Below are 7515 nucleotides of genomic sequence, written 5' to 3'. Positions count from 1 at the left end.
GACATTCTTACCTTTAGGTTTTAAGAAAAAGAACAGGTGTTGAGGAAGTCCCTGAAAGGTGCCTAATAAACGGGCTGTTGTGGTACTCCTGACTGCAGAACTAATGGCCTCCACTGCGCTGCCAGCTCCCCATTATAGAACTTGGAATATTATAGAACTTAGCGCACTTGCTTTTAAAACTCTTTAAATTTATTTATTTTTGGCCATGGATTTTAGGTTGCTGATCAGGGATTGAGTCTCTTGGACCCATGGAACTTTATAGAACTTGGAACATTACAGGACTTACGGAGTTTTTCAAAATTGTAAAGTTTATTTGTTTTTTGGCTGCATAGCACATGGGGTGGAACCTGTGCCTCCTGCAGTGGAAGCTCAGAGTCTTGACCATTGGACTGCCAGGGAAGTCCCCTAGAGAGCCTGTTTTTGCCATGTACAAGCCCAGTGAGCCCAGGCACTGGGTATCCCTAGGTGCATCTGCGCTTCTAGGAGAGCTGGGGGATGTGGCTCACACGCCACCTAGCAGCATCCAGAACCTGACTCTGCTCAGTATTCAGGCTCCAAAAGGCATTCTAGAGGGCCATGTCTGCTGATAGTTTGTCAGAGAACTCTCCATTAGTAATGGTTAATTTTATTTTGATTTGTGTGCGTGTATGTGCATGATGTGGGGAAGGGGGAGACTTTGAAATCTGCCTTCTGTTCCTCTCATTCTTCATTTGCATTGCCCATCTACTCTCTCAAGTCTCCCAGATGTATCTCTGATATCTGATGCATAGTCATAGGTATGGCTTGAGATAGTTCTCAGGATTTTCATTGATCCCCATGTAAATTAGGGCTGCAAATAGTACTTGGGTGGAGTTTGGGTATTACCTAATTCCACAAACCAGTGGTACACAAATTTTGGCTCTGGACCATAGGTTCCAATCCCCATTCTTACAAGGTATATACCTTATTGCTACAATTCTATGGACTCTATTGGTGACTCCGCAAATCAAGTTAAAGAAAATCTTTATGAATATATATTTGATTTAGAACTGCATACTATTTTCTTCTAAATGTTAGATTATCCAAATTCAAGGAAGAAAAAAAGAGCATGTATTTTGACTTAATCACTAATAAGTCTTCAGGTAGTGAAGCATCTTTTAAGTGTGTGTTAGCCAGGTCTTGGCAATCTCTTTGTGACATTAGTGATTGGAGAAAATAACAACATTTCAATATTCCTCTTTTGGTGCTGGAGAATTTGAGGCACAGGCAGCTTCAGAGAGAGTTTCGTGCTTCTCAAGCTTGACCTTGCATTAAAGTAACTTGGAGGGCTTGTTAAAACACTGGGCCCCACTCCTACGTATTCTGATTCAGTAGGTCTGGGACAGGGCTCAGGAATTTTTTATTTCTAACAATTTCCCTGGTGCAGCTGATGCTGCTGGTACAAAGACCAGACTTTGAAAATCGATGGTCCAGTAGATAAAAGTAATCTCAGGTTGAAGTCTGATGATTATTTTGGCTCCATTCCTCCAGGCCAGAGCTTGTTTCATGGCCTCTTCCCTCGTTAGCATTGGTGTTTAATGTAGCTGATCATTTTCAACTACATTTTTTAATTGTGTGCTTTTTATATTAAGTAGATAAAAGATTAGAAAGCAGGTGGAACATCCACATCCAAACCAGAAGAGGGTATTTTGGGGAAGAATTCCTAGTGCTCTATATCAGCGGTTGGCAAATGATGGTCCATGGGTCAACTCTGGCCCACTGTCTGTTTTTGTAAATGAAGTTTTATTGGGATGCAGTCACCTGTTGATTTTTGTATTGTCAATGGCTGCTTTTTGGGCTGTAATAGCAGAGTAGTAGTTGCAGCAGATATCTCATAACCCGTAGAGGCAAAAATATTTAGTATCTGGCACTTTACAGAGAATGTTTGCCTACCCTGGGTCTGTGTGTTCCTCTGAGCAACTGTTGGCTGATTTAGGGAAGCTTTTCTCTTGAAACCCAGCAGTAAGCAACATCAGTTTACTTAAGCAGATATGAAACTTGAATCCTAACACTTTCTTCCGCCCTTTCTCAACTCTTCTCCCCCAACATGGAAAGTGGCCCATTAAGTGAAATGAAACTTGGCCCAATCAGCGATATTTAGAAAGTGGAAGGTGAAAGTGTTGACATCTGCTTGTATTTTGTGGTCCGAGCTTCTTTGGTAGCGCGTGATACGGCAAGAGAGTTCTAGTTTGTGGCGCATCTCACGTTTTGTGAGAGATTGTCTTGTGTTGTCTGACCTTAGTTGGATTTATGCCTACTAAGAAATGTGGTTTGATGAAAGATCTGCCTTTCTTCTTAACAGTGACTGTTTAGGTGAATTCTTCCTTCCCTCCATTTTGGTAATTTCAGTTAAGTGTATCTACTGCAATTCAATATCTGTATGTGTACGTTAATGAACATGTAGGTATATTTTCAGACATATGTGTATTCTAATACTCAGGCATGTCCATCATAGCTCTTTGCCTCTTACCTCCTTTCTGGTCTTATCTGCTCCTCTGCATTTGGTTCATATTCCCAGAGAAGTGGCCACCAAGATAGGATTAGAAGTGTAGGAGATATTTTGGGGGAAAATGCCTGGGAAGATTTAAGATGAAGAGGCAGGGGTGGTGGGAAGAATGTCACCCTGCAGAGCAGATCTGGCTGGAGAAAAGGAGGAGATAGCATACGAAGGCTTCCACACAGTGCTGTTCCCATAGAGTTGTGCCCCAGTAGCAGGAATCCTTGAGCCAAAATCCTTGAGCCTATGTTCCCGGGAGGAGTCAGTGCTACTTGCCACAGTGATTGGTTGGGGGCAACTGGGAAGGAATGTCCCCAGCATAAACACAGCAGTGGGCCCACAGGGGCGGCAGGTGGGTGCCGGTGAATGTGCTGGAATATGCAGGAGACATGTGCTTAGCCTCTGTATCCTTATACCACTTTTATCTTGCCACCAAAGTTGTCATTAAAAAAACAAAAAAACCAAAGTTCACCCATAGACCTGTGATAGTTCTGCTTTCCTTGCAAAAGAGTCTGGGTCACTTATGGTGCTCTGCCATCTGCCCCCACCCTCCTTTCCTGCACCATACATATAATATGGCTTGCACGTGGCTCCCTTCTCTGTCATTGGCACCAAGCCATATGGTTCTTTTTTCCTCATCTGCCCTTCCTCTCTCAGCCACCCATTGAAATCCTATTTCCTTTAGAAATATTTTGCCCTGGAACCTTGAAAGTCCAATTTACTTAGGAAACATTATTTGAAGTTATATGGTAAATGCTGTGACAAGTCCAAAGATGAATCAGATATGGATTCTGCTCTGAAGGATTAACTTTAATAGGAAAAGTGATACTCTATGAACAGTATATTAAAAGAAACATGTAAGAAAAGGCATAAGAGCTGAGCATAGAAAAAAATATGGTGGGAATTTAAAAGAGGGAAAGATTATCTTCACAGCATAGGAATCTACTCTGAGAGGTGGGCCTTGGAGAATCAGTGAAATTTGGCCATGAGGAGCTAAGAGGGATGGGAATTCCAGGTTAAAAGAATAACAAGGTCATAGGTGTGGATTTCTTTAGAACAGGTTAGTGACTAGGGTTTCCAAATTGCACATAAGATCCATTAGCAGAGTATAAAATAAATTTATAAGTCCTCTTACCAGAAAAACAGGAAGAAAATAAAGAAAACAAATAGAATAGGATTGAGCATGTTTGGAGTCTATGGCATGTAAAGTATTATTTTGTGAAATGTGTATATATATATATATATTTCATATATTTAATGGATCACTATAGAAATGTATTTCATTAAAAAAAAACCTTTTTATCTTATATTAGAATATAGCTCAAGCTGGAATCTAGATTGCCAGGAGAAATATCAATAACCTCAGACATGCAGATGACCCCACCCTTATGGCTGAAAGTGAAGAAGAACTAGAGCCTCTTGAAAGTGAAAGAGGAGAGTGAAAAAGTTAGCTTAAAGCTCAACATTCAGAAAACAAAGATCATGTCATCCAGTCCCATCACTTCATGGGAAATAGATGGGGAAACAGTGGCTGACTTTATCTTTTGGGCTCCAAAATCACTGCAGGTGGTGATTGCAGCAATGAAATTAAAAGACACTTACTCCTTGGCAGGAAAGTTATGACCAACCTAGACAGCATATTAAAAAGCACATTACTTTGCCAAAAGCACATACCTTTGCCAAAGGTCCATCTAGTCAAGGCTACAGTTTTTCCAGTGGTCATGTATGGATGTGAGAGTTGGACTATAAAGAAAGCTGAGCACTGAAGAACTGATGCCTGAACTGTGGTGTTGGAGAAGACTCTTGAGAGTCCCTTGGACTGCAAGGAGATCCAGCCAGTCCATCCTAAAGGAGATCAGTCCTAAGTGTTCATTGGAAGGACTGATATTGGAGCTGAAACTCCAATACTTTGGCCACCTGATGTGAAGAACTGACTCATTTGAAAAGACCCTGATGCTGGGAAAGATTGAGGGCAGGAGGAGAAGGGGATGACAGACGATGAGATGGTTGGATGGCATCACCGACTCAATGGACATGAGTTTGAGTAAAGTCCGGGAGTTGGTGATGGACAGGGAGGCCTGGCGTGCTGCAGTCCATGGGGTTGCAAAGAGTCGGACGTGGCTGAGCGACTGAACTGAACTGAGCCAATAGGTGATTAACATTTTGTGATAATTTCAGGTGGACAGCAAAGTGACTCAGTCATACATATGTATGTGTCCATTCTCCTCCAAACTCCTCTCCCATCCAGGCTGCCACATAACATTGACAGTGTCCCCTGTGCTATACAGTAGGCCCTTGTTGGTTGTCCATTTTAAATATAGCAGTGGGTACATGTCAATCCAAAACTCCATTACTATCACTTTTCCCTCCCTTCCCCACTGGTAACCATAAGCTCCTTTTCTAAGTCTTGGGGTCTATTTCTGTTTTGTAAATAAGTTCATTTGTATTAGTTTTGCATATAAGCCATACTATATCCCTTACTGTGGGCAAACTTCTGTTTTATTTGAGTTTATTCGACAATACAAATTTACAAAACATTTCTTATATGCCAGCCACTGGGCAAAATTCTAGGTATACAGTGATGAAAAAACTGATGTATGCTCTTCCTTCATGGAGATTATGATCTAGCACAGGGGTTCTCAAGCTTTAGCAGCATCAGAAACACCTGGAAGACTTAATAAACCACAGATTGCTTCAGAGTTTCTCATTCATTAGGTCTGGGATGGGTCCTGGGACTTTGCATTTCTATCAAGTTCTCAACTGATGCTAAAGGTCCTGGTAACGGACTACATTAGGCACTGGTCTAGTGAGCTACTTAAATAAATACAAGTAAATATCTGATGGCAGTTTATAATAAGTGTTAGGAGAAAGAAGAGTATAGAATTATGTGTGTGTGTGTGTGTGAGAGAGAGAGAGAGAGAGAACTGAGAAACCTATTATGTATTGGATAGTTAGGGATGATGTCTGAGAAAATAGCTTTCAGGCAGCAGGAACATCATATCAATGACCCAGAGGAACTGAAAGCATGAGTGAGAGAAAGATTTGAATTGAGCCTGGAAAGTAGGTAGGGGCTAGATCATGAGCGATCTTTAGTCCAATAACATTCAAATTGGAATGTGTGCGTTCTTGGAGAGTATGTAGACTTTCTAACAGGTATGCAGGCACATGTAATGTTTAGGAGAATCATCTTCCTCTGTGCTCTTTTAAAATGGATCTACCCAGGGCCAATATTTTGGTAGCTCTCATTTACCTTTTCCTTTTATGAATAAAGGCCAACTTATCTCCTAGTGAATCTTGCTTAGGGTATCTTGCCCTAGGGTATAAAATACTTGGGGAATAACTAAGGAATAACTTGAAATACAACTCAGTAAGATAAAATAACTCAATAAAAAAACTCAAAAAACCTTGGTGTTGAAGGGGAAAAGTGAATTACTCTTATCACGGAATTAAAACCTGTTCTCAAGGCAGTTGGTCTCTAGTTCTTGGCTTTCAACAAAATTGAAGGAGGCCCTAAATAAGTTGTCAGCAGGTAGGGCATTAGAAGTAATTTTTGATGATGGATCACTTTGTTATTTTGATATATAACTAGAAAGGAGAGTCTAGCCTTTAATGTCATTCCTTAACAAAACTTTTCTTTCTTCTAGGTGGATAAAAGAAGCACTTTCTTTTACCTCTATAAATATGAAAAATTAGAAAAAGAAATAACTCTGAAAACTGTCATAATTTAGCATTAAGTACTATCAAATCATAGATGCATGAATTAATTGGAATAAAAACAGGGTTGTGGAATTCATTATGTGATTCATTTCTGATACAGTGTATGTATTTAATCATTAGCCACAAAATTTACAATATGTTTACGTTATGTTGAAGAGCTTTATACTTGTGATCAACATAAGATCTACCCCACCCAGAATAATTTTTGGGGGTCAATGTATCAGTTCGTTGTAAGATATTTAGGACACCAATTTGTGAGCAGAATCACAGAACAGAGGTAGCCCTGGAACTGAGGGATGGCTTTGATTTTTTGGTGGAATTTGTGAGTTCAGGTCTCTCAGATCAACCTTGTGCAGCTCTGTGAGCTTGAATTTCCCTTCCTCTGCATCGAAGGTCTTACCTTCCTGGTATCTGGGCTTATGAAGCTGCTTCTTCTTGAAATAAGCCTCAGGGAGATGTTTTGGGATTTCCACACCACTCATCAGTCTTTGTGGAGGTGGTGATGACAAGTTTCTGGTGTGTTCTAACAGAGGAACTCGACTGAGGACCAGAGGTCCAGTCACGAGCAGCATGCTACTGCTCAGCTGCTTCAAGAAAACCACCGTCATGCCTCTGATGCCCAGTGAGGATGCTTGGAATGGTGCTGGGAGTGATGCTACCTCACAGCTTCTTCACATCTGATGGAAGGGTTTTCTCCTGAGGCTTACCAGCTTTCAAGGTACATCTTCAGTGGAGCAGTATCCAGGTGTCCTGTGAAGCTTAGCCACTTGGGTCCCATCATTTCTGTCACCCCCACCCAAACTAGTTTTGTGTAGTAGAAAGAAATTTCTCTTTATTTTCAATCTTAAATGTAGCTTATGATTACTTCCTCTTTTCCACGACTTTGCTGGAATGCAAAGCAGATGGGGAAAAGCTGCCAATTCCTCTGACTAGGATGGGGCTTTGGTTGTTGTGGGATTTCCCCTTTTGAGGTGTTTTGGCCTTGAGGTTACCCTTCTTAACCTTGCCCTGGCATCAGCCTTGTTGGCTTTATGTTTCTTATTATTATCTAGCTTCCCTGTGTTTTCATCCACCATCTTGCAAGATGGGAAAGAGCCAGAATAGTATTTTTTTTTTTTAACATAGAACATTTGTGGCCATGGAAAAACTAAAAAAAAAAAAAAAAAATTATCTCAATCTATCTCTGTCTTTATTTATATGGCTCTATCTAACTCTATATATTGGAGAAGGCAATGGCAACCCACTCCAGTACTCTTGCCTGGAAAATCCCATGGTCAGAGGAG

At 40.8% G+C, this 7515-nt stretch overlaps 1 pseudogene; it reads right to left on the bottom strand.

The window, feature by feature from the left end:
• Positions 1–6452: 6452 nt before the first annotated feature.
• LOC122422726 lies at positions 6453–7308 on the bottom strand (annotated as a pseudogene).
• Positions 7309–7515: the final 207 nt, after the last annotated feature.

The sequence above is a fragment of the Cervus canadensis genome, chromosome 20, assembly GCF_019320065.1.
Source record: "Cervus canadensis isolate Bull #8, Minnesota chromosome 20, ASM1932006v1, whole genome shotgun sequence".
Taxonomy (NCBI): Eukaryota; Metazoa; Chordata; class Mammalia; order Artiodactyla; family Cervidae; genus Cervus; species Cervus canadensis.
This window is presented reverse-complemented; position numbering and strand designations above follow the sequence as displayed.